Raw genomic sequence first — 25587 nt, forward strand, 5'->3', positions numbered from 1 at the left:
AGTGTATTTGCTCTACAATATTTCAGCAGTTAAGCTGCTACAAACGATACAAAGCCTTCAGTGATCCTTTGCAGGCTTCCACTCTCCCAGGAGATATATGGCTTCTGCAACCTTTTAAGGTGCTTTTTTATAAAAAGGAAAAGAAAAGAAAAACTGTGGGACCTGAACAGAGGGGGACAACAGTGCCCCAAATAAGTGAATTTGACATTGTGTGGTTTGATTATCAAGCTCTGTGGTTCCCTCACACCCTTAGGTGAGAAACATCTGTAGTTATTAGAAACTGCTCCAAGCATGCTCTCAGCTAGATCATTATGTTATTTTAACGTGCCTCATCCAGGATTTGAACTTCTGGAGGGCATAGCATGCCCCTATTTATGCAGGTGCAGTAAAAGATTTTGCAGTATTTCATCTCTGCCTGTCTCTCTTCTCCATGCAAATGGGAATGCTTTCCCATGGAGCTCCCTGGCTTCATGAATTTTGACAGCACTAGTGATGTCTCTCCCATGAAAACCCATGAAAGGAAAGAACACCTGCACAGTAAACTTATTTGCAGTAAAATATCTGACAACTGGAGATAAATGGAGATTGAGACTGTGTCCTTCTGTGATATCGTTTTTACCCTTTCCATATAAAACTTTGTATGATTGCTGGATTTGCTAAGCAGAGAGAGAAGCGAGGCCAGGTGCGTATTATATGCCTGTCATTATTAAGGTGTGTATTCATGGATATCTTTGTATTGGAAGAAGACTGGTGGGACGTGTTCCTACACAACTGTTGACAGACACAGGGTTAACCTGGGATAATGAAGGTAGTGATGGTGATAGAACAACAAAAACAATTTCTGGTGCCCCACCCATCTGACTGGGTTGCCCCAGCCACTCTGGGTGGCTTCCAACAGAATATAAAAGAATGCAACAAAACATTAAAAGCTTCTAAAGCACCATAACAGTACCAGTCACGTTTTAGTGTTATGTGGTGGGAATATGTGTGCCTCCCCACTCTATTACAGACCCCCCTGTGTTTATAGCAGGGAAAGTGTGTTGAAGGTTCCAAACTGTTTTCGTTTAGCTAAACTGAAGTCTTCACTTAATTGAAGTCTTCAAGCTATGATAATATAGGGCTCCTATGTGCAGAGGTGTCTACACTCAGTCAAGTAAATCCAGGTAAAAGCCTCATTCAGACATCTGCTCAACCTGGGAAGATCTGGGACTGATCAACATGCATGGCTCAATATCCCAAATCCAGACTGCTATTTCTTGCTCAAGCATGATGCCTGAATAAGGATACGAGATTGCTAATCTTATCAGAATCATTTTTCCTGCCTTTAAAATCCCTGCAGATGTTTTGGCTGCAGAAGATTTTACAGGTTTGACTGGAGTCTCCCAGGCAAAGTTTGGATATGGCCTTCAAGTTGAACAAATCCAGTTTCCACTGACATTCTGTGTATGAGGTAACAGTGCACTTGGGTCCCGCGACTAAACTTTCAGCGCGCCAGCCTATCTCGTAGCAGATGCTCGAGTGGCAATAGAAAATGATCAAAGTTAATCCTATTCTGAGAAATAATGAGCACAAACAGTGCATAACAAGTGTGAGCTTAATCCCTTTCATCTGAAAGGGTTATTAGAAATGGATTCTTACATTTTCTGCCAGTATTTGAACCTACGGCTATGTTATCCCATTTCGACTCTTCCCTGTGTGAATGATGATTTCTAAAAGATCATCTCACTCCTCGTATATGCCCAATTGTTCACTGTGATCAATAGGGGAAGACATCTCATCAGGAGGTCCATTGCATATGATATAGGAATCAGGCTGCCTCTAGCATGGTGGCTCCTACCCTTTGGAACTTCCTCCCAGGTCTGGCCTACCCATGAGGCAACAAGGTTAGGCAACCGCCTCAGGCAGCAGGATTCACAGGGGTAGCAGATCAGGCATCCAAGGAATGCATCACCCACTGCAGCAGCTGCCACAGTGGCAGCTGCAATGTGCTCCTTGGAGGTGGGTCTGCTGCCTCCTCAGCAGCCACCCCGCTATGCCACTGCTACAGTGGCCTCTTGGTGAACAACAGATGCTTCTGGTCTCCTCCCACCCTTGTTTCTGGTGTAGATCTTCACTCACCCCTTCTTCCTTGGTGGGGGAGAATCACCATTGTGTCCTTCACCTCTGATGCCAAAATGTCATGAGTTGGCCCTAGTCCCTCTTGTTGCATATCAGACAGGGGCTGTCTCCATTGTCCTTCAGGGCCTAAGGCGGCCCTTTCTTCTTCAACAAGCCTTTTAAGTGGAGATCTTTAGCCCAGCCAGTATCTACATTGGATCTGAAATTGTTTTTGCACATGAAACTTCCTTTAGTTGGTTTCATACATGAATCGGCCCATTGGTTTTCACTGCCGATGTTTTTATTGTGAAATCTCTTTGAGATAATTTAATTCATAAACAGAACAAAAATAAGAAGAAAAAAGAAAAAATAAGAAGAAATAAAGAGATTGCACCAACCTCCCTTTTCCTTGCTCACAATACACTTTCCCACAGAGGAAGGAAGTTCTAATTACAGTGACCATCTAACGTTTTAATGGCTTTAATGGTTTTAAATGGCTTTAATGGTTTTAATGGTGAAGGCTTACTTTGGGAGATGTGGTGATGCTGTAGGCAAATTTTTCAAGGTGGAGATGCTCTGGTAGAAAGGATCAATACTCCCATTGCCAGAAGACCACATGTGGAGGTAAATAATGTTCTTCATTCTGTGTTTAAAGACGTGGTGCTGAGACGGCTAAATCATGCTCAGGTTGAGCTAGGGATTTGGTTTCTTCTTCTTCTTGATTTAAACCATGAATCCTTTCTACCAGATGAACAGTAGAGAAAAGGATAGAGGCGGAGGAAACTCCATAGATCAAGAATAGTCAACTGACAGCCTGCAGACCAAATCCATCCCTAGAGCAATTTTATCTGGTCTCTAGTGGTGGTACCAAAATTTAATCAGGGTGATAGAACAGGTTTGCTCACAGCTTCATTCCCAAATAAAATAGTGCTTACCATTTGTTAGGGAGGAAATATTATAGAATTGTAGAGTTGGAAGATACACTGATGGTCATCTAGTCCAAACCCCTGCAATGCAGGAATCTCAACTAGATCATCCATGACAGATGGCCATCCAACCTCTGCTTAAAAACCTCCAAGGACCCTTTTAAAAGAGCTAAGGAAATATTGAAAGAATTCTATGAAATAAATGAAAATCAGGATACGGATAAAAAAAATGATTTGGGAAGCGAGTAAAGCCTATATGAGAGGGTATGTAATACAACAAATGGGAAGGATAAGGAGAAATAAAGATAATAATATTATGGAAATAAATAAATAAGAGAGAAAGAAAAAGATTTAGTGAAAAACCCAAAAAATGACGATATCCTCCAACAAATAAAGAACTTACAAGCCCACCTATCGAATTTAATAAATAGCGAAATTGAGAAAAAGTTACATGGACAAAACAAAGATATTTTGAGCAGGCAAATAAACCGGGTAGGATGCTGGCATGGTTCATTAAGGAAAGACTGGTAGAAAGAGTAATAAATAGAATTATTGACTAAGAAAAAGAAATCATTGACTCAAAACAAATCAAAGAAAGATTTATAAAATATTACAAATATTTATATAAAGTAGAATTGAAAAAGGAAAAGAAAATCCAAAAATACCTATTAGAAAATAGATTACCAGATATAGAAGAAGAATATGCAATTTTAAATTCAGATATTGAACTTGAAGAGATTAAAAAAGTGATTAAAAATATGAAGGATGGGAAATCGCTGGGACCAGATGGAATTTCAATAACATATTATAAAAATTAGAGGAAATAATAACACCCAAATTACAATTAATTATGAATGAAATTTTAGACAAAGGAGAAATACCCAATTCATGGCCAGAAGCATTGATAACCCTTATCCCAAAACAAGGTACGGATTTGAGACTTATAAAAAACTACAGGCCAATATCTTTATTGAATATAGATTATAAAATATTTACTGGAGTTCTTGCAAATAGAATGAAAACTCTGCTGAAAAGGGTAATTAAAAAAGACCAGGCAGGATTTTTGCCAGCCAGACAAATAAAGGACAACACTAGAATAATTATAGACTTAATAGAATATGCTGAAATGAATCCAAGTAAAGAAATTTCAATGCTTTTGGCAGACGCTGAAAAGGCATTTGACAGTGTCTCTTGGAAATTTATTATCAAAACCTGTGAAAGTCTAAATTTAGGTAAAAGAATTATGAATGGAATTCAAGAAATTTACAAAAAACAAAGAGTCAAATTAATCCTAAACAACGAAACTACAGAAGAATTCGACATCGAGAGACGAACACGACAGGGATGTCCTTTATCCCCACTCCTATTTATAACAATATTAGAAACCCTATTAATAGCTCTGAGAAAGGACGAAGAAATAAAGGGCATATGTCTTGGTACACAGTGTTACAAAGTAAGAGCATTTGCAGACGATGTGATCATTACAACCAAAACACCAAAAAGAAAGTATAAAAAAGCATTAGAAAGAATGAAAGAATTTGGCAAAGTAGCAGGATTCAAATTGAACAAAGATAAATCGAAATTGATAACTAAAAATATAGGCGAGAAAGGGGAAAAGGAATTAGAGGAAACAACAGAAAATAAAGTGAACTACTTAGGGATATGGATTACAAATAAAAATACAAATTTATTTAAGGATAATTATATCAAAAAATGGAAAGAAATTAAAGGAAGTATTGATAAATGGGAAAAACTAAAATTATCATTAGGAGGAAGAATATCTATGATTAAAATGATGATACTCCCCAAAATTCTATTTTTATTTCAAATGATTCCAATTGTAATAGGAACTAAATATTTTATAAGCCAGCAAAGAGATCTTGCAAATTTTATATGGCAGGGGGAAAAGGCAAGGATAAAATTAGAAGTAATGACGGGCCCAAAGGAAAGTGGAGGATTCGCAGTGCCAGATTTAAGAAAGTATTTTGAGGCAGTGTGTTGATGTTGGATAAAAAAATGGATATTATTTAAAAGATAATCAAGTCCTAACACTAGAGGGTTGGGACAAAATATACGGCTGGCATGGCTATTTATTCTATGACAAAAAAGAACATAAAAAATTCACATAGTAAGAAAGGCTTTATTGGATGCCTGGGAAAGAATAAAAGCAAAAATTATTGAGAAAACTCCCCAATGGGTTTCGCCAGTGGAGACGCTACATTAAAGAGTAATGCAAAAGAGACTTGGCCAACATATAGGGAAATATTAGAGGATGCAGACGGAAATATTAAATTAAAAACTTACGAACAATTACAAACATTTGGAATAAATTGGTTACAATATTATCAATTAAAAGCAACATATGAAAAAGACATAAAAAGGGGGGATTTGAAAATAAAACCTCAAAATTAGAAAAGGAAATATTGCAAAGCGATCAAAAAACACTTGTAAAAATGTATAGATTATTAATGAAAACCACCTTAGAACAAGAGACGAAAGGGGAAAACATGTTAAAATGGGAGCACGATTTGGGATATGTGATAGATCTGGAAAGATGGAAAACTTTTTGGGAGAAAAACATATGTTTGGGAGAAAAACATATGGTTGTGTTTAGAATAATCTTGTGCGTAATATAAAAAATACGAAGTGAGACATTAAGGAAATCCAAAGGGAAAATATGAAAAACAGAGGTTCTGACGAACGGATAATTAAAAGTGCATGAGGTAAACGGTGAAAGTCTTTTCTTAAAATAAAAAAACACTTTATTTAAGGTAGATAAGGACAAGATGAAATTATACAATTGAATATAAATATAGATGGGAAACGGCTGTGTATTGTGAGTACTTATCTACTTTTAAAATTTTTCACCTATGATCTTTTTCTTTTCTTTATTTTTCTTTGATCTTTTCTTCTTTTTTCTGATATCTTATCTTTCATTTCACTGCTTTGTTATGAATAGCATTTTATAGAGGTATAAAAAGGTAAAGGTAAAGGTACCCCTGCCCGTACGGGCCAGTCTTGCCAGACTCTGGGGTTGTGCGCCCATCTCACTCAAGAGGCCAGGGGCCGGCGCTGTCCGGAGACAGTTCCAGGTCACGTGGCCAGCGTGACATCGCTGCTCTGGCAAGCCAGAGCCGCACACGGAAACGCTGTTTACCTTCCCGCTGGTAAGCGGTCCCTATTTATCTACTTGCACCCGGAGGTGCTTTCGAACTGCTAGGTTGGCAGGCGCTGGGACCGAGCAGCGGGAGCGCACCCCGCCGCAGGGATTCGAACCGCCAACCTTTCGATCGGCAAGTCCTAGGCGCTGAGGCTTTAACCCACAGCGCCACCTGCGTCCCCTGAGGTATAAATAACTGTAAATATGAAAAGAGACAAAATATTCTCTATTTTTTTCCCCTTGGTTAGATGTATTTTCTTTTTCTTTTGTATTTTCTTTTGTTGTGAATATGTATGTTTTCTAATTTGTACTTAATAAAAATATTTAATAATAATAATAATAAAACCTCCAAGGAAGGAGAGTCCACCAAATCCTGAGGGAGTCTGTTCCACTGTCAAACAACTCTTATCATCGCAACGTTCTTCCTGGTAAGGCTTGGTTTCCAAACCCTTGATCATCTTGGTTGTCCTCCTCTTCACATGTTACAGCTTGTCAATATCCTTCTAAACAAGGGCTTCTAAACATGATAGTATCTGATCACTCTAAGGCCTCAATTACACTATATATTTGAAATAGTATCAAACCACTTTCAACAGTCATGGCTTCCTTCAAAGAATCCCGGGAACTGTAGTTAAGGATGCTGAGAGTTGCTAGGAAACCCATATTCCTCTTCCAGAGCTACAGTTCTCAGAGTTCCCTAGGAAGAAGGATTGGTTGTTAAAACACTCTGGGAATTGAAACACTGTGAGGGGGATATCTGCTGTAGAAATTTTGTGCCCTATCAACTGAGATTGGTGGCATGGCTTTAAATCACCACACTTCTCAGTGGCATTGCTTGTGACACATGTAGAAAATGCATGTGGTCCAACTCTGGAGGAGAATCCCAGGCTTGGGGAAAATGGCTTCGGCCTAGCTCTCCCATGTGCTAGCTTTCTACATGCAGAAGGCATGTAAGCCGGCCCTGCCATTAGGCTGCCTGAGGCAAAGGACAAGGTGGTGCCTTCCCCAGCCCCAAACCTCCATTTCACCTACAGCAGTCATCCAGGATGTCATCTCCCGAGACAACTCTTGCAACCAAGCAAATTGTCTGTTCCACATCTTCAGAGGTTATCTGTTAGGATGTCTTCACTGATGTTATTAGGGTAGCGGGTGCTGTTGTGGTCTAAATGACTGAGCCTCTTGGGCTTGCCAATCGGAAGGGTGGAAGTTCGAATCTGCACCACAGGGTGAGATTCCGCTGCTCTGTCCTGGCTCCTGTCAACCTAGCAGTTCGAAAGCATACCAATGTGAGTAGATAAATAGGTACCACTGCGGCAGGCAGGTAAACAGCGTTTCCATGTGCTCTGGTTTCCATCACAGTGTCCCATTGTGCCAGAAGCAGTTAAGTCATGCTGGGCACATGACCCGGAAAGCTGTCTGTGGACAAATGCCGGCTCCCTTGGCCTGAAGCGAGATGAGTACCACACCCCGTAGACACCTTTGCCTGGAATCAACCATCCAGGGTCTTTTACCCCTTTCCCCCTTTTACTGATGTTGTTAGCATAAGCAGCATGGAGAGGGGATGAAAATGTAATCGGCACATATATACTTGTTCAATATTGTCTCCATGCTCTGCAAATATTAATTAATAGGGAGAAAGGCGTAAAAGTCTGTCCTCACCGTGATGCCCCGCTGCCAAGATGCAGGACTATAAGAAGTGGGAGGAATTAGTGAAAGATTGACTCTTAAAACAACAACAACAAAAACAACAACACATTAAAAATACATTGAAACATCAGTCATTAAAAACTTCCCTAAATGAGTTTCAATGCAAGGTCTTCTTCTTCCATTTGAGACCATACAGCTGTAATAGTTTCCCTTGCTGGGCTTGGGAACCTGTGAGAGGTTGTTATAATTTCATACCAGCTTACAAAGTCTAGTGCCCTTATAGAAAGAGCAATTATATCCACCCTTTAAGCAGCAAGCCCAAAAATAATTAAATGAGTAATTGCATTCCCACTTTAAAGCTGTCACACAATTAAACTTAATTAGACATTCTCTATACTCCGCTAACCTTATACAAACAGCAGAAGGTAAGATGGGTGGGGCAAGGAAGGCAGGAAAGGGGTCTTGGCAAAGGAGTCGAACTAAAAACTTATTAGAGGGGAGCTGTGCGGATCTCCCTAGAACAACCGGTCTGCCGCTGTAGTAGCGTAATAGATGAGGAGGTGCCACATCGGAGGAGCAAAAGTCATAGTTACATGAGACAAAGCAAATCCTGGAGGAAGCCATGGGGACATAGCCTAGTAGCACAGGGCAGATTCAGCTAAACAGTTATTCTAGAGGGAGCAGTGCGGTGAGTCCCACTAGTGCAATTGAACTTCCCTTCCTTCTTCCCCCCAAATTGGTTCAGGAGGTGTCAGGCTTCCTCCCCTCCCCCAATACTTTTTATTAAATTTTCCATTTTAGAATATTCATTTAAACCAACTTAAAATATCAGTGACTTCCCTTCTTCTCTTTCCATGGTTCATTTTGCATAACATAAATCCCTGCATATTTTATATAAACTAAAACATTCTGTATTCCATTATTACACCCATCAAAACCTATGGTATTTACACTGTTGAATATATGTGTAAATGCATGTGGTCCAACTCTGGAGGAGTTCTCAAATATACACAACTTCCTTCCAGATATTCAACAAACATTTTCCAATCTTCTTTAAACGTATGTTCTTTTTGTTCTCTTATTCTGTCCGCAGGCTGTGCATATTCCATCAGTTTAAGCTGCCATTCTTCTTTAGTTGGAACTTCGCTCGTTTTCCATTTTGGGGTTAATAAAACACTGGCCGTGGTATTGGCATACATAAATAACCTTTTTTGACACCTGGAAATTTCCACCTGAATTATCCCCAGCAAAGGGGACTGGGTTTTGTTGTTTTTTAAAGTACCTTTAAACATTTTTTTTCTATTCGCTATGAATTATTTCTCAATACTCTTTTACCCTTTTACATGCCCACCACATATGATAAAACGTACTCTCAGTCTCATTGCATCTTTAACACTTACCTGATTCAGTCTTATGCATCTTAGCAAGTCTACTCAGAGTTAGATACCATCTGTAAATCATTTTGAAGTACCAGGTAGTTCTCCCAGGAGGCGTCAGGCATGGGGCAGGGAGTCTAGCATAGGGCAGTCTTCCTGCTTGCCTACGCTGTCCCCAAGGCCACATGCTGGAGCAACCTTCAACGAGCTCATCCTTGCTATGTGGCATCATTCACCATTAAGCCCCTATGGCATGAACATTAACCTACAGAAAAGCACTACTGTCTAAGGGCTCGTCCAGCCTTCATGTCTGGCACAGGTCCATGTTTTAAAGCTCCGTATCTAAGCACTTTTCTTTCTCTCTTTCTTTTGTCCCAGAAACTTCATACACTCCAACATTTCTCCAATGAAAATAAGGATGCCCTGGGGGGCCACGAGGGGTGCATTGGAAGATGGCTGACAATACCATCTCTCCCGCTCACACAAGGTAATTAAGAGGCTGATAATGGGAGTATGAAGCCTCCCTTATTCCCCAAGGATATGGGGAATACTACCTTGCCTGCTGTGGCCATAAATCACCCCCGGATTTGAAAGAAGGCGTTGAGGGCACTAGGCACAGAGCCCTTGTGTGGGTCCGGCTCTCCCGGACACTGTCTCTGATTGCGCACTGGCTGCAGCAACTCGAAATAAACAATTGGAAAAGAAGCAAATGCACATATTTCAAGTGAAGAATAGGAGTGAAGACTGCTAATTAAAGTGACCCTGTGAATGTAGAGCGACGGGTTGGATTTAACGGAATATATCATGAATATATCATGAAGAAGATAAGGTTCAGTATGCCAGAATGGGACTGGATGGGGGGGGACTTTTTTTCTTTTCTTCTATGTGATTAAGCAATAACCCCTCCCCAAGAAAGAACCGTCGCATAATTGACCTAAGCAGGATGTTTAAAAACTGTGTGGAAATGATTTACTACCAAAAGTTTGGCTTATGGAGATTGAGAAAAGAACAAGGGCTTTTGATGATGCAGCAATAAAAAGGGAGTCGCCATCTTGGCAGGTCCTGTCGAAAGATTGATGATTGGGAGGAGGAAGCTTTGTTTTCATATTGGATTCTTGGCAGAACCTCCTCAGAGGACTGAGAAAGGGAGTGACAGACCTGTGAAAATTTAACGAGTAGATGGCAAGAATGTTTTTCTTTATGGAAGTGATGAAATAACGGTAGCCGTCTGAATAAGACTCTTGAACGAACGGGAAAACCCACACAGGAATACAAATTTGTTTCAACCCGCTTGTGGAAACTACCAGAGGTCACAAAGACAAAGAGAAAGGAAAAATATATGAAAATAACAAGAAGAGATGTAGAAAACAACAAGAAAGGATTGGATAGAATTGTGAACATTGTTTGGACAGATTTGTGGACATTAAAGCAGCAGCAACAAGAGGATTGGATCCCTTTCAGAACTTGAAATATGGGTACCCCCAACAAAAATTTAAAATTCGGCTTTGTAATTTGGAATTTATGTGATTTGATTTGATTGGTCTGTTAATAAAAATTATTTTTAAAAAGAAAAAGAAAATAAGGATGCCCTGTTCCATCATAATAATAATATTTATAGCCTAACCACCTCACTGTGTTGCCCCAGCTACTCTGAGTGGCTTCCAACATGTATAAAAACATAATAAAACATTCAACTTTGAAAAACTTCCCTATACAGGGCTGCTTTAAGATGTCTTCTAAAGGTTTTATAGTTACTTCTCTCCTTGGCTCGGGGGTTGCATCACTCCATACCTTGCAACACTGAAGATAGGAACGTCCTAGGGGAAAGTGGGACATTCCGGGATCAAATCAGAAACTGGGACAGCTTCTGTAAATCCAGGACAGTCCCTGGAAAATAGGGACATTTGGAGGGTATGCACTTATCCTGCAAAAACCTGCTCTTCATCACTGAATCAGAGCCAGAGGCAGATTTAGGGGAATGCGACAAATTCAGTCACAGAGCAAGGAACCTTGGGGGTGCCATGGGGGATGCCACAACTATCATTTAGAATGGAGAGCAGGAGGCAGAGGGTGCAGAATTTTAGCATCTCATAGAGTCCCACTGAAATTTGAGACACCAAGATCTCTGCGCAATCCACAGAAAACCTGAGTTGCCATTTGTTCAGATTCAGCATTAGCGAGTGGGTTTTCTTGGGGAAAGCGGAGCAGGGGGAAGGCTTCAGGCATGGAGCTTTGAAGTGTGAATCTGTGCAAGGCACGGGGCAAAAAGGAAGTTTGGATGAGCACTAATGGGACTTCTGCTGGGAAATTTACCAGCCATTCGTGCCTGCTATTTCTAGGCCCAAGACTTAACTTGCGTTGTTTTATATTCTAAGGAAAAACTTGCAAGAGAGATGCAGACTTTGATTTGTTGTTTGAGTTGGGCTCATTAACCAATTTGCTGAAACAACTGAGCGGGCCCGGTTTTCTACACAGAACATGCATCTTTTTGTCTCTATCCTCTTCTCTCTCTCTGACTTTTATTACCATTTCATTTATGTGCTAATTAGCTCTTGAAAAACATGCTTGGGAAGGTTCCCCTTTAATTAAAAATTTATCTGAAGGCTGAAGAATCCGCACCCAGAATGTTATCCTTTTTGCTTTTCTCGGAAATGCATGCATCCCATTATAGTCTGCAGAGCAATGCGGAAGCCCTTGTGCATTTATGACAGCTTTCCTGTTCCATTTCCACACTTTGCTGCTTTGCACGCGATAGGAGGGCCTGTTTTTCATCCGCTTAATAGAGACAACCACAACAAAAGTCCACATGATGATGATTACATGGATGTTGTATCAGTAGTTTGTCAGTAATCGTATTGCATTCGGTCCTTAGCATGTCAGTGGCCTCTACATATTTGGAGAACATGTAAAAGGGGGAGCATGGCTGCATCTGCAGGCCCTGTTTGCAGCATGAACATTCGCAGTGGCTCCGATCTCAGACATCCATGTATTCAGCAAATGTCTGAAATGGTGGCCAATGTGTGCATAGCCAGGTACATGTAGGCAGTGGCGTAGCTAGCTGCTCAGGTGCCTGGTGCGGGGATGTGTCCTGTAGCCAGGGGCAGGGTGATCTGCGCCCATGGGGGTTGAGCGATTCACCCATGGGGGCGGGATGATTCACCCATGGGGCGGGGCAAGCCTCTCCGCCGCCTCCCCCTCAGCTGTAGGGCGGCAGTAGGCAGGCACAAGTCCCACACTCCCATTTCAGACAGAGCAGAACCTGCAGGCGCCGAAGCCACCACGTCACTCTTAAAAGGTTTTGTGAGCCCAATTTGGTTTTTGTAATTCATTTTGTTACACACACGCACACACACACACACACACACACACACACACATACCAGTGATGACACCCAGGGCAGGACGCACTCCCTGCACCCCCCTTCCTCCGCCACTGCATGTAGGCTTTGCCATGTGTTCAGGAGCCGCTGTCATGTGTGGCTCCCAATCTTGTGCTCAGGTAGAGCTATACACACACATAGTTCTCCCTTTAGATCTTCACTGGAAACACAGAGGTGCAAAGGACAGAGCCAGGAACAAGGCAGATTTAGAGTACTACAACCAGTTCCGCCCAGTGGCATAGCGTGGGTTGCTAGCACCCGGGACTGCGTGGAGGCAGGAGTGGGTGTGAGGGAGGGAAACAGGTGGAGTATGCATGCCCATTCAACGGCCTGATGGCATTGTTCCATTGTCTGGCAAGATCACTTCCTGGTTCGTGTGGAGAAGCCATTTTCAATGGAGCCCAGCCACAGAAGCATTTAGCTGTATTGAGGCAGATCTGAGTGTCAAAATTTTGCACCCCCAACCATTTTGCACCCAGGGCAACTGCCTCTGTGGCCCCTCATGCTATGCTACTGGTTCTGCTGCACTGTATGCAGAGCCTAGAGGGCCCCACAACCATGACGTGGTGAAATGAGCAGAAAGGAAGGTGAGAGGCAGGGGGCATTGCATTTTGCACTGCTGAAATTTGAAAGAGTCAAGTCTGCCAAGGGTGGTAATGCTTGCACTGGAGGCACAGCCTGTGCATATAGCCATGCTCCCCTGGGCCAGCCTTGTCATGAGTCATGTGGCACAGGAGGTGCATGAGAGGTAATGAATTGTGCCCTCCCTCCATCTGCTGCATACAATTCACCAGCTGGACAACGCTGCCTGTTCACTGGTGCCACTCTAGTCTCCTGCTGCCCCACCCACTCACACTGCAGTGGCGGCAAGGGCGCTGCTGGCTTTGCTCCTTCAGAGTGTCACCTTGTGAGTAAGGTTGCCCAGAGAGTGCCAGTGCCACCTTGAGGCATTGTAAAGCTGTATTTCCGAGACCCATCGAGTGGCACAGGCGCTTTCTGGGCAACTTCGCCAACAACACTGCACTTTGAGTAAAGGCCCCTTCCTCAGAGCAAACTTGGCAGTGCCCACGCTGCTACTGCTTTGTCAGAGACCAGCTGGCTGCAGTAAATAACAGGCAAATGGAAGGGTCAGAGGAAGCCAGGAGCGGAAGGAGGCTGAGACAACTGCGTCAGCCTCAGGCGGCACGATGTCTTGCACTGCCTCTGCTCTCATGGACCGCTGAATGCACAGAGGCAAAATGCCTGAGTCTGGCCCATGCCATAAGCGTTTCCTTCCCTTCCCTTAGTTCTGTTGCCTATGTTGATTCCTCCTCTACATTCTGATGCCTTATCTGTCTTCTCTTCTTCCCTAACCTCACACTCCTGTGCATCAGAGGAGGCAGACTGCTGCTGGAGGACGACAGGAAGAGATTGAGGCAACAGACACCAAATGAGACATGGGCTTCGCTGGCACTGCAAATCTCTCCCACAGGCTTTAGGTTGCCTGCTGAAATTGCTGGGTTCTGGAAGAATGAAAAGAAAGTCACCTGCTTTGAGATGGTAGGAACCTGTCCTCTTGGCAGATGTTTTGGGGAAGTTGCTTGCAACCTATGAAGCTGTCGGGGAAACAGCTTAATTGACTTTCATGGGAGCCACTTGCTTCCCTTTGATGACATTGCAGGGACCTGGATAGGCTGTGACAAATTTAGATAGAAAGCGCTGGACAGGAGCAGTTTTCTTCCATCCGTAACATTTATGGTTGTGATTATGATTTAGACTAATATAATACTTGTTATAAAGAAGTATGGCATAAAATACAAAAAGCTGAAAACATATCAAATAGAATAGTTAAAAAGCTAACTGTAACAGAATTAAGACAACATAATAATAAATGTATTAAAATACAGATAGCAAAAACAGCACAGCGCTATTAAAAGCCCTTTCCTTAAAACAGATAATTTCCAAAAGCATGACAGAATAAAATGATTTTCACTTGCCAGCAGAAGGACAGCAAAGAGGAAGTCTAGCCTCTCTAGGGAGTTCCAAAGTCTGGGAGCAGCCACTGAGAAGGCCCTCTCTCGCATCCTCACCAAGTGTGCCTGTTCATATTCATTGTTCACATTAAGTAACATAGTTAATAATGTTAAGGTAATTTTCAATGGGCCAGTAATAATAATAATGATAATGATGATGATGATGATGATGATGATGATGATTATGTGGCTGGTTTCCTCAGCCACTCTGGGTGGCTCTTTATCCATAATGGAGAATTGTATGGATTTCCATGTATAATAAAATAAACATGAAACTTCTCTCTATGAAGATATAGTCTACAGCGGATGAATATTAAAGTGTGAACCAGCCCAACCTCTCCTGCAAAAGGAGGGAGACACTCCCTGTGCAACACTTACTTGCTCTCCCATTCAAGCCGACACAAATTATGACAGAAACTCACAAAGCAGGCTATTGTTTCATCAGCACTCAACTTTTCCTCTCACCTTTTGCTCTCAGAGATTCATAATTGGAAGTGGTGCAGTTGTAACTCTTCCAACAGCAGTTCTCCAAATGTATCGATCAGAAAAGAATTAGACAATTAGACAGGCTCGCTTGGCGCCATCATTATATAGCTTTAGGTGCCAGGCAAAAACTTTCCTCTGTAACCAAGCCTTTAACTACCAGTGGCCTTTTAGACGAGCGGAAGGATGTTTTTAATGTACAGGCCTTTCATCTGCTCACCTGTGGCAGGTGAGAATTTCTTCCAGCAGCAAGGCAGAAAAGCCAGTTATTATGGCTTTTCCAGTGTTATGGGCTAGTGACTCTTGTGAATATATTTGCAAGGCTGATCTAGCCTAGGAAAAGTGATACAGTAATAATTGTGGCACTCATAATAGACTTGTCTCACAGCTTGGTTCCCATTGTTAGGCAATTACTTAACATGGAAAGGACATGATCTGTGGTCCCTCATCACATCACTTTTTTTTTTTAATGATCTCCTTATGAAAGCTAAATTGTGGAAAACTTTTCCATTCAACCAAGCCTACTCAGACACATAACTCAGTTACCCAAATTCATTTGCAAAGTTTTCCTGTTTTCATATGTGTTTTAATGGCATCTATTTTAATAGTTTTGTGAACTTTAGCTGTGTTTTATCTACAGTTTTATTTTGCACAGAGCTTAAAGAGCTCTCTGATTAAGTGGTCTATAAACCTTTCTAAAGAAATAAATTAACTCGTATATAGAATGATGCCACCTACACATTCTGAACTTTTTGTGATGTGGGGACCAATAGGTGGGGGCGGGGGGGGAGTCAATGCAAGCCTCACTGTGATTATTCATTCTTGGAACTCTACACTATGAGCATGCCAACTTTCTGCTGAAAGGCAGCTCAAAAATAGGAGGAATCATAACTTGAATCCAAATAATTAAGCAATCCAAACAGAAGAGGATCTAGAAGAGGGGAACATGATGTCAGGAGATTGATAGCTTGAACTAGATGTTGCAACAGTGCTTGAATGGGGTTGTCACAAAGGTCCCAATACCTTCTGTGGTGCCTTAGCTACTGATTTTAGCTACTTTTTTTTTAGTATAACTGGAGCAAGTCTGAGGTTGAGGCTTGTGGATTTCATTTAAGCCCCCCTCTACGTCCTCTCAACTCGAGCACTGTGAGCAGGGAGCAGATCGGTGGCTCTGATGTTCAACCGCCACCACATATGTCATACTATCTAAATGTGTATTAATGAAAAGTTTTAACGTGGGTAGACTCCACTGAAGCTTTAATGAGTTGATAATTAACTAACTGCTGTTTTCTGCTAGCTAACACATTAGTGTTCGAAACTTAGATCAGGTGACAAAGGTATTTGGTGGCAAATCTCCATTTTGAAGGGAGTTGCCAGTTTAGTGTCCCGTCGCCCCCCCCCCCAACACCACAGAGAACGAAAGCATGTAAAAATGGCTCACCATGAGCTGCACAGTCGAAGGCCAATGGAGGCTGGAATGCAGGCTGGTGGGGAGAGACACAGTTTGGATTTTTGGAATTGCCTTTTATTTCTAAGATGCTGAGCCTGTGCTGGACAGGCCAAGATACTGTATGGATATTTTTGGATGTATCATTTGATGTTTCTGTTTTGTTTTGAAGAGTTCTGCAAGTTTGAATAATATTTTTGTGGGCCTAGACATTTCTTCCAAAAGGAGTAAGTTCTTATGCTTCCAGTTGCTTCAAACTGCACAATATCAATATATGCAATACTCCTGACCCTCCCAGAGCCAATCTTTTGGGTGTCCCACAACCCAGGGAAAGGAAGGGAGGGGAGGGGTTGAATTGAGCCCTCAGCCATTTATGACGCATCTATCGTAACTTTCTTGGAATGTCCAAATGGGCTTTAAGTCCAGAATAGAGAGACATGATCAAGAGCTGGGGTCTCCAAACTACGGCCCATGGGCCGGATCCGGCCCACCAGGCTTGTAAATCCAGCCACCAGCCAAAACGCCGGGCACCTGTCCGGAGCGCAGCAGCCATGGTGGCAGCGCTTTCGCCGCCTGCCTGGCTCACCGGACTGCGGCGGCGGCGGCAAGAGCGCAGAGAGCAGAGGAGCCTGTGCGAGCTCTGGCCTGCCCAGAGGAGCAGGGATGCCAACAGGGGAGTGGCAGCCAAAGAGCAGGCCTCACTTGGCACCCTGGGCCCTCCACTGGCTCAACCGCTGGGGCTCCTCATTTGCCACCTCCCCCTGCAGACAAGCAGCGAGTTGTGGCAAGCGAGTGGGCAGCACCACCTCACACGTAACCTGCCACCTGTCCTTTGATGACGATGCCTCACTTTCCCTCTGCCTCTTCCGCCAGCTTGGGCAGCAGCCTCTAACAAGCCCAGGAGGCCCGCTCCGGCCTGGCTGGGGGCAGGCGCGCGTCCTCTGGCCAAGCACTCCGGAGAAGCGAGGCCGCCCAGGGCAGAATGGAGGGCCTCGGGAAGAGCGAGTAAGGTAGAGAGAGAATGGCTTCTCCAGGCAAGGCATGCCACCCCCCACAATGCTCAGTCCCTCCCCACACACTGAGGTAAACCCGGTGAGGTGAGGCGTTTCCTTGATGTTATGTATTGGGTTTAACACATTTTATGTTACAAGGCATGTTCTAACTAATCGTAGAAGCGTTGGTAGACGAACGTTCTAATGGCAAGTAAGCGAAGGCACTTTCAACTGTCAACGGTCAGTTCATGCTTGGGATTATTATCGTGTTGCCTAGTCAGTTTGGTTCTTGTGTTCCTATGAGTGAGCTGTTGTCACTGACAAATGTTGAATAAACTTAGTTGAGGAACTTATACTGCCTTGGGCTTCTGACTTTTTCTAAACATTTAACACTTGCAAAGAACGTGTGCAATGGCCTCAGGAGCCCAAAATGTGAGTGGGGTCCGCCAGCCCCTCAGCTTGTTTCTCTGGCTGTGTGAGCACCAGCAAGCTGCCTCCTCCCTCCCTGCCTCCCTCACACTGGTCACTGAGTGGAATGGAGCCTGAGCGGAACATGTTTGGTTAGTGCCCCCGTTATGGTGGCTCCCAGTAGCTGCCACTTGCCTGGCAAGAGGCTATTGTTAGGGTGAGTCATGGCTAGCAGCTCTGGGGAGGCCTGTGGCACCCTGGGACTCTTTGTTTGTGTGTGTGGTGCCATGCCATGTGGTGCCCTGGCTCATGTGCTCTGCCCGAGGCTCAGCCCGGGGCAGCGGCACACGCCCTCGCCAGGAACAGGCAGAAGTTGCACATGGTGAAGCTGATTGTCTGTGTGGCCGGCAACTGCCCTCTTCCTCCATGTCTCATTTCCTCCTTTCCAGCATCATAATATGTCCCCCCCCCACTGTGGAATGCCCTCCGATCAGATGTCAAAGAAATAAACAACTATCGGACTTTTAGAAGACATCTGAAGGCAATCTTGTTTAGGGAAGCTTTTAATATTGGATGAATCATTGTATTTTAATATTCTGTTGGAAGCCAGCCAGAGTGGCTGGGGAAACCCAGCCAGATGGGTGGGATATAAAATAATAATAATAATAATAATAATAATAATAATAATAATAATAATAATGTTGGCATATCATAAGGTTTAGCTGGAGATACATTATGATGTTTGAAAGCAGGTATCACTCAGCCCTAATGTCAACAACTCCTTCATCCTCATTAAACAACAAGCTGCAAAATACCTTTTTAGATTTGGTACACCCAACCCTCCCCTTTCCTTTGCAACTTGTAAAGCTTTATAGGTTCCCCCCTTGCTCTTATAAACGTAGATAAATATTTTTGCCATTGTTTGAAATGCAAGTCATTAGCTGTAACACGTAACGTGCATAGGAATTCGTTCATTTTCCCCCAAAAATGTAGTCCAGCCCCCAACAGTGTCTGAGGGACAGTGAACCGGCCTCCTGTTTAAAAAGTTTGAGGACCCCTGATCAAGAGCATTGGGAAGGCACCTTTAAAATTTTGGTTTTCAACTGTGCATTTTCATCTTAAACACGAGACTATTATAATACATTAATGGCTCCGAGCATTGTAGTAGAAAATCACCTTGGACTGCAAACCTATTAACTGCTCCATACGCATTAGGGGAGAAAATAAAGACATGGCTATGCACTTCCTGAAATAGTCACTCTGTCACATCACGATCGATGGAAGCAGTGAAATAAAACCCCTAGCAGTTTTGCTGGCCTGGAGTGATATGCGTAAACTGTTAGCAGAAGCTTTGCTTCTGCAAATATTTTTTAAAAGGACCCTGCAAACACACACACACAGAGATGCTCTTCAGCTTACACTCTGCATCTTTCAACAGTGATCTATAATGTTATCAAAGACGCTTGAACTCCCTAGATCCCAGTTGTTCTTCTCCACTTCTATATTCAGAATTAGACCAGGTTGTTCCATGCACAGGTAGTTCATGAAATCTAACCATCAAGAATTCTCTTCTTGATCAAAAATGCACCTCGTTTCAATTGCAGAACGTACTTTAAACATGGCAAATGCTAAGTGGGATAGAGAACAACCAAGAGTTGCCTAAATAACTCACTGTGAAAAGTGAGGTTACAGGGAACCAGGCAGAGGGCCTTCTCAGTAGTGGCGCCCACCCTGTGGAACACCCTTGATTGACAATATTAACATTGGAATAACATTAAGAACATTTCTAACCCTCAAGTATCTTCCTGTGTTTTTGGTCAACAATTTCAAATAGTAACTTTTATTCCTGGTTTGTAAAGAGTTTTGCTGTTTATTGAAGTCATAAAGAATTATAGAGAAAGAAGAAGTTATGTTGAAAGAACCAAGTTCTTTTTAGAAGAAATTTTGTGAACAATTAAAGAACCAACATCATATGTTGTTATTTTCTGTTTTTAGTGTACTTTACTATTTTGTTGGCATAACATAATCATGAAGTTACGTTGAAGGCATAGGATGTAAATAATGAAAATAAATCAAGTCTTTTCTGTGTAAAAATAAGAGAAGTTAGATTTAAAAGTGAGGGGCCTTTATATATGCTAGCAACTGATTAAGCAATTAACAAGCAGATAAAACCATTATTTGTCTACAGTATTTTCAACTTAATGTTTATGTGAATAAAGAGACCCTGTGTGTTTCTTTAACAGAATTTGAAAAGAAAGTTGTAGACTATTAAAAGCAAAACCCTGAAGGTGTATTATTGAAAGATTTAAACTGATTACAAGCATTAAAAAGGAACACTATATAAGGTTACTGCCAAAAAAGGCACCCCTTTGTCACATGTCCTCACCCCAAAGTGACTTGCCCATAATGTGCCATGTTAACTTCCTGTCCCACTCTAAGTAACTGGTATCAGTTGTGAAGTCTGGAAAACAAAAGGGGCAGGTCAGCCTAAAAATACCTGTTCAAGGGGGGGGGGGGAGAGACTCAATATAAGGCTTTCAATTTCAACAGCCCTGCATCTAGTATTGCCTTCATTCAGCCACTGGAATCCTAGAGCATTAGCAAAACAATAGGAAGGCTGGTTTGACAGAGCTAACAGTGGTTGGTAAAACTACAATTCGGTGCATTTGAAACATACCCTCATTAGAAAATCCTCACCCTGGTTCCGGTCAGCTCCAGTTCTCTTCAAATCTGCATCCAGCTCAGATTTGCTCCCACAAGTCACACCCAATCAAGCCGCTACTACTTTGCCCAAGAGGGAAAATCTTATCTGAGCAGGCCCAGGAAGAACATTTCCTGCCACTGAGTTTCTCCCTGGGAATACCCCACTAGCATTATCTCCTGTAAAGTAGAGACCAGCAAAGCCTCTCTGCCACTGCTTATAATACATTTCCTCTTCTCAAAGTATTTTTTTTTAATTCTTACATTGCACAGGGAAACGAATGTGGGCCAGCATGCTTCACTCTTATTTTTAAAATTTCATTAAGAATACTGTCTTCTTTCTCAGTATCTTCAGAAAAGGTGCCCCCGCTCAGTCATTTTTGAGGCAAACCAAATAGAGTCTCCCACCATTCTAGAAACAGCTGAACGAACCTTGTTTACTTAGCAAATGTTCTGCTTAGTTTCCTCTTGACCCAGTATTATCCTTCAGTGTGAGCAACCAAAAGGGAGGAAAGAATAAAATAGGATGTAATCTTTGCTAACTGTCAGTGCTATTGATAAAAGTATAGATTTTCCATTACAGCCTGCTTCGGCAATAAGTGTTAAAACCCATCCCTGGATGCTAAGCCACCAAAATAAAATATGGGTTGCCTCAGAAGCTCTGCACCTGTCTTTCTGTTGTCTGGAGCTAGAGAAATAGTAAAAAGCGTGCAATCCCCTGCTTACAGAACACCCACTGATTTTAATGGGGCAGGAAGGACTGCAGTCAAGGATAGCAGCTTAAATGATTAAACATGATTAAAAAGCAACTGGCATTGTTGGCAAACCTATGTGAACACTTCACAGCTTTTATTAGAAGCAGGGTTATCATTCACATATATTGACTTGGCTATCACTGTCGTGCGATGCTATTCACAGGTTTTCTCTCGGCAAAATCCACAATCTTCTGAAACCACACACAATCGGAGCGGTATATCTTGATATCAGTAAGGCAACCGAGATGATCAAGTGTCTGGAAACTGAGCCTTATGAGGAATGGTTGAGGGAGTTGGGTATGTTTAGCTAGGAAAAGAGGAGATTAAGAGCAGATGTGATAGCCATCTTCAAATAGCTAACGGGCTGTCACATGGAAGATGGTGCAAACATGTTTTCTCCTGTTCCAAAGGGTAGGACACAGACCAAGAAAGTAAATTCCAACTAAACATCAGAAATATCTTTCTGACAGTAAAAGCTATGATCCATAGCTAGCTGTGATCCACAGCTGTTCTGCTCCATAGCTATGGAGCAGACAGTGGAACAGAATCCTTCAGAAGGTGATAGACTCTTTTTCATTGGAGGTTTTTAAGTAGACCTTGGGTGGCTATCTGTCATGGATGCTATAGTTGAGATTCCTGCATTCCAGGGTTTTGGTAGGTGGCCCTAAAGGTCCCTTCGAACTCTACAAGTATATGATTCTATGTTTTTCCACCTCCTCCTGAACTGCTTTGCTGGCACAATCAGGAGAGGGACTATTGGCTAGTTGTGAGGAAAGGGGATATTATAGATTGTGTTTTGTGGAATCTGTGATATGCACATGAGAGAAGGACTCATCAAGATCACACCCTTCCCCCTAAGGAGCCACAAAAGACCCTCACACAACCCCCCACTATCATCTCAGATCTGATTGCTCACCAAGCAAATTGCATGCCTCACACTGAGGTAAGGAACCTTTAACAAGCCTGGAAGAAAACTGTTAAAACTTAGAATGAAGAAGTGGAACCTGCAAGGAAATGCTGCAGTGCCTCTTCACTCCGTAACAGGTATGTTTCTGTTCTGAAAGCTTGGTGGGCATGACTTCTTCTAGAATAAACTGTTTGGGGCTCAATCAGGTGTCATGGACTGGCTGCACACAGAGGAATGGTGGGAGGAACCAGCTGAGGAACCACCAGAGAAGAAGACTCAAAGCCCAGAGAGTGGTGGGACGATGATGAGTGATCAGAGGGAGAAGACAGGGAAGAGGTGTCAGAAGCTGAATAGATAACAGGGCTTAGTGAGCTGGGAGAGTCTGTGGTAGAGAGAAGTCCAGAATCAGAGGCGGAAGCTGAAGCATAAGAGTGGGAGGAGAGAAGCCAAGAGGCAGAGATGAGTCTGAAGAGTCACAGGAGTCTCCTCCTCCTGCTGTGACAAGCTCCCCTCTCCACTTGTCTCCCAGGAACAGAAGAGGCATGAAAAGGATGGGGCAGCAACAGGCTCCCATCAACCCCCTTCAGCATCGCCAGTGGTCAGGGATGATGGGAATTGTCTTCCACATGATCTATGACAATATATTGTACTCTATTGTGTTGTGAGGGTTATAAAGGAAGCCCCTTATACACAGAAAAATCAGGAAGTGAGAAGTAACCAGTATTCATATAAAGAAACTCATCCTCAAGGGCCGTAAAATCAAATTATAAGCCCGGCTAGGAAGACTCTGGATCTCTTAACATTTATCGCAAATGCTAAATTAGTTAAAACATAATTGCATTTAAAACGGTGAAAGTCAATTGAAGATGGAGATGCTAATTATTCTCCCTGGTTTATTTTCATAATTATGGGTTCACTGAGTTAATGATAAAGAGACAGCAGCTATATTTTCTATTTGGGGACTACACTGGGGCTCAAGCTTGCCTACTTCACATGCTCTCTGTACTTAAAAAGATAGCTCCTGCATCCAAGAGTTGATTGAATGCTTGTGGCACTCTGCACATAATTATTATTATTATTTACACCCAATCCATTTGACTGGTTTGCCCCAGCAACTCTGGGTGACTTCTAGCATAACAAAAACACAGCAAATGTCAAACATCAAAAGCTTCCCGATACAGGGCTGCCTTCAGATGTCTTCAGAAAGTTGCGTAGTTCAGTGAACCCTCTTCCTTACTGTTGTTTCCCATTTTAGTGCCTGAGCTCTGTATTTGTAGACACAATGGATTGTATTCACCTAATTTTTACTCAGAGCAGACCCACTGAAATTAAGGACCATGGCCAACTTAAATCCATTTCAATGGGTCTACTCTGAACAACAGTTAATTGACTACAGCTCAATCTACCCTGGCCCTATGGCTCATTTGACTGAAACTCCTGAGTGGTTAGAAGTTCATGGGAGAAACTACACTGCCCTAAGCTTGTTTCATATTCTTTTTTCTTTTAAATCAAAGGGGCTAGCACACATGCAGTTGAACTCCGCAGGGTAGCCTTACCAGATCTCCAGCTTCAGCTCAGACTTTCCAGCCTCAAAGCCCAACCTTCTGAGCTCTGGGCCAACAGGTTTAGGAGGCCCTGGAAAGGTTGTGCTGTGCTGTGCACTCCAAGCACACACATGTGGCAAACTGCCAGCAGTCAGCAAAGACCCTGATGGTTATGATGTAACAATCATCAGGCTCCACCTGGCAGCCTCATAGGTTCTTCCTCTTCCATGTCACAATGCTTGATTCTTACAAGATAGCATATGTAATGTCTGGGAGGCTTAAGATGCACGGTGGTGTGGGAGTTAATGTGTCAGATGAGGCTCTGAGGGACCAGAGATGAAATCCCCATTCAGCCATGATGGCGACAACGATAATAATAATTTTATTATTTATACCCCGCCCATCTGGCTGGGTTTCCCCAGCCACTCTGGGCAGCTTCCAGCACATATAAAAACATAATAAAACATCAAACATTTAAAATTTCCTGATACAGGGCTGTCTTCAGATGTCTTCTAAAAGTTGTGTAGTTCTTTACCTCTTTGTCAACTGAAGGGAGGGCATCCCACAGGCAGGGCGCCACCACTGAGGTAGTCTTCTGCCTTATTCCCTGTAACTTCACTTCTCGCAGTGAAGGAAAGGCCAGAAGGCCCTCAGAGGTGGACCTCAGTTGTCACGGTCCGGTCTACGGGCAATCAAAGTCCCAGCTGAGGACACTGGGACCGGGGGCAAGATGGCGGGGTGGGAGCAGGAACAAGAGTCCAGAAGCCAGGGATTTGAGGGTCAGGAAGCAGGGAGTCACGAAGTCAAGGGTCCGAGGGTCGAGAAGCAAGGAGTCACGAAGTCAAGGGTCCAAGGATCAGGAAGCAAGAAGCCCAACGCAGCAAGGAAGGAGGAAGGAAGCATGTTGCTGTGGCAAAGAGCCGAAGGGAAATGCTGACATATCCTTTCCCGGCTCTTGCCACCAGGTGCAGTGAGTTACCAAGCGGCCTCACCTGTGCGGCCACGTCTTCCCTCTCCAGAACAAACTTAGGAAGGCCCCAGTCCTGTGAAGCCCTACTGGTCACAGGGCTTGGCTCCTGCATGCACTCCTGACATCAGTGTTCGGGTTGAATGATGGGTGGTGTGTGTGGAGACGCTCCTCCAGTGATCTTCAGCTTGTCTTTCTGTCTCAGCCTAGCCTGCTTCACAGGGTTGTTGTGGGGATAATGTGAGGAGAGGGAGCAATGTATATACTACCCCGAGCTGCTTGGAAGAAAGGTGGGCGACATACCTTTAATTGATAAGTTTGGTTGAACTTACTTAAGTGCTACACCAGAAACAAATGAACGAGGTCGTTTTTTCTTGGTGCTTGACTTTGTCAAAGCAACAAGCAGAAGGAGCACTAAAATCTGTTTTGTGCCTATAGTTATTATCTGTAACACTCGCCAATGCTATCAACACCGTCTCTTTAAAGAAAGGCACCACGAGTGGTCATCAAGGTAGTGGCATGAATTCGTCAACAGCAAGAAATTGTTGTCAGGGAAACTCACCAGAATGAGCTGTGCGGGGTAGGAAATCAAACCTCACCTTAAAAGGATAACTTAAGACACTTCTTACAAACTCAAGATAAGGAAACAAACTACAGGACATTCTGCAGAGACTGAAGTGCCCCTTTGTGGTGTACAGTGGAACAATCCAAGCAAAAAATTTGTGGAGATGGAGATGGTGCCAGTGATGGAAAATCCGTGTGGCCCTCTAGGTGTTGTTGGACTTCA

General features: G+C 43.0%; 1 long non-coding RNA gene across 1 annotated transcript; it reads right to left on the bottom strand.

The window, feature by feature from the left end:
* Positions 1 to 8881: 8881 nt before the first annotated feature.
* Positions 8882 to 23980, bottom strand: LOC310845453. Its single transcript, XR_014564755.1, has 4 exons — positions 23846 to 23980; positions 16522 to 16703; positions 15063 to 15413; positions 8882 to 9048 (listed from the first exon to the last, which is right to left on the bottom strand). It is a non-coding gene; the product is annotated as an uncharacterized lncRNA (long non-coding RNA).
* Positions 23981 to 25587: the final 1607 nt, after the last annotated feature.

Source organism: Podarcis gaigeae (assembly GCF_964106915.1).
Source record: "Podarcis gaigeae genome assembly, chromosome: 5".
In the NCBI taxonomy this organism is placed as follows: domain Eukaryota; kingdom Metazoa; phylum Chordata; class Lepidosauria; order Squamata; family Lacertidae; genus Podarcis; species Podarcis gaigeae.